The sequence below is a fragment of the Panthera onca genome, chromosome A1, assembly GCF_046562875.1.
Source record: "Panthera onca isolate mPanOnc1 chromosome A1, mPanOnc1 haplotype 2, whole genome shotgun sequence".
Taxonomy (NCBI): domain Eukaryota; kingdom Metazoa; phylum Chordata; class Mammalia; order Carnivora; family Felidae; genus Panthera; species Panthera onca.
The window spans coordinates 205,631,785-205,634,240 of record NC_138339.1 but is presented as its reverse complement, the minus strand read 5'-3'; the positions used below and the strand labels follow the sequence as shown (position 1 = coordinate 205,634,240).

Sequence of the window (2,456 nt, the reverse complement as noted above, 5' to 3'; positions counted from 1 at the left end):
TGCTGACAGGGTGGAGCCTGCTTGGGATCTTCTCTCTTTCTCTCTCTCTGCCCATCCCCCACGCACTCTCTCTCGCTTGCTCTCTCTCTCAAAATAAATAAACTTGAAAACAATGTATACTTTAAAGATACCATTTCCTAAACTATGAAGAAAATTAGACAAAGCAACTCTTTGCCTAAATTTCATCAATATGCTTCATTTTTTGTCTATAGAGATAAAAACAAAAAAATTATAAAGGTGTACAGAGCAATAACAGGCAAATAAATCCCACCTTGGACTATGAAAGTACTTTGCCCTTGACTGCCTGCTTTTTCTTAGAGCTAAACACTTTGAACTCTCATAGCAATGTCAGCTTTGCTTCACTCTTCAAAGAACAACCCTGACAATAGCTTATGGATCCAGAAGGAGCTCTGTCCAAGTCTCTAGAACCAGATGGACAGCGCAGATTCCCGCTGTTCATCTGGGTCCAGCCTTGCAGCGCACTTGTGTAACTGAGTCTACCTTGAAGTTCTTTCCCACCTTTCTTCCTGAGTCTGTCACCTTCCTGAGTCTGTCATCTTCCTGAGTCTAACTTGAAGCTCTTTCCCACCTTTCTCCCCTGTGCTGGTTTTAGTCCCATCTTTGTAATGTTGTTGGTCCTCCAGTGCCTGTGCCATGGCATTTCCCTTCTTCTTACTAGCCATTCATCTTTGACTCACCTGGGAACTGAAAACTTCTGTTTCTAAATCCCAAATTCTGCTTTCATGGTAACAGATACCTCTGACACTCCTTACCTGGCTGTCTACCTGCTTCCCTGAGTATCAATATATTGAGCTTCTTCGGCATTCTATTTTTCTGTATTCTATCTCCTTGCTTGCTGGAATACCTTATTATTCAATCTTTCTAATAGCAACAGTTTGCTACCGCAAATGATGAGTAATATGCACATAGCTGTAATTAATAAACAAAATTACAAAGAAACAGAATGCTTCTCTAATTTTAATACAAAGTTACTAGTGTGAAGTTTATTTCACAATCATCACTAATAGTACATGTGAATGTAAAATAAAATATCCACATTAAAGAAAAATAATTAGAAATGAATGTAGCATATTTATTTGCTATTAGACAAATCTCATTTACTAATTTCATTAAGGGAATGCATCCATTGCTTTTTATTGTCTTAATCTGAACTAATCCTCTAAATATTCTAGATTTTTCTTTAGTGCAATTTTCCATCACATTCAAGTTTTTTAAAAAATAATAATTGGAGGGGCGCCTGGGTGGCTCAGTCGGTTGAGCGTCCGACTTCGGCTCGGGTCATGATCTCACGGTTCGTGGGTTCGAGCCCCGCGTCGGGCTCTGTGCTGACAGCTCAGAGCCTGGAGCCTGTTTCCGATTCTGTGTCTCCCTCTCTCTCGGCCCCTCCCCCACTTGCACTCTGTCTCTCTCTGCCTCAAAAATAAATAAACATTAAAAAAAATAATAATAATAATAATAATAATTGGAATTCTGCACTCAGTAAAATGCTATGTATCAGTGCTATTTTTTATGATGATGATTTAATAGTAATAATTCTGCTTGTTGAAAAATAAAGCAGAAAAAATATTACACCGCTCATCAGTTCATGCTCCACATAATAATGCCTGGCATTTACACTTAACTCTCACACTTCAGCCATGCACAACTACCTGAAGAGACTATTTCTGGCCCTGGCATAAAGTACAAAAGACACGGTCAGTTCTCTATTAAGCTCTATTCTTGGCACTCTTTGCCAATGATCAGATGCTTCATGAGGCCAATCTTCTTCCCTTCCCAGACATACAATTTCATCCTTGAACTTTTGTTCCGTATCTATCTAAGGAATCCCTGCTCTCTGACTTCTAATATTCTCACTTTTTGTATCCAGTGGTGTGTTAGTAAATATTTAATAACCATCTCTCCAAGGGGAGTAAAACCCTAATTCATAGCATTTACCAACTTTAACCAGAAATTTCCACCATGGATATGTACCTCCTAGATGGAGCTGTCCAACTCTCCTTCATTACACTGGACTCTCAAAAGATGACAATGAATCCCAGCAATGTAGTCCCAACCTCCCAAAACTTTTCCTTTGAAGGTTAACAGTCTACCCGAAGACAGCTAATCTTGAAGACACCCTCGATTCCTCACATTACATTCTTTTAAATTCATTTCTTTAATAGTGACAGAACTACCCAAGTCAGCTCACCGCTGTTAACTTTAACTTGGCTTTTGCTTCATGAGACATTCTTTACATCTCTTTCTTTTTAAACATTGTTTGACCTCTTACAACTGTGCTCTCTAGGTTTCTGTGATCCAACACTTTTTATGGTTCACACTGTATCTCACTATTATCCTTTCTTTGTTTCCACCAGGGCTTTCTCTTCCTTGTCTACCTTTTAAAGGCTGATTTTCTAAGGATTTCTTTTTTGGCCCTTTACTCATCTCACTCTACA

The 2,456-nt window shown here is 38.8% G+C and overlaps 1 non-coding gene across 1 annotated transcript; it reads left to right on the top strand.

Annotated features, from left to right (window-relative positions):
- Positions 1-1,256: 1,256 nt before the first annotated feature.
- Positions 1,257-1,341, top strand: TRNAR-UCG (transfer RNA arginine (anticodon UCG)). The gene has a single exon. It is a non-coding gene; the product is annotated as a tRNA-Arg (tRNA).
- The last annotated feature ends 1,115 nt before the right edge of the window (positions 1,342-2,456 follow it).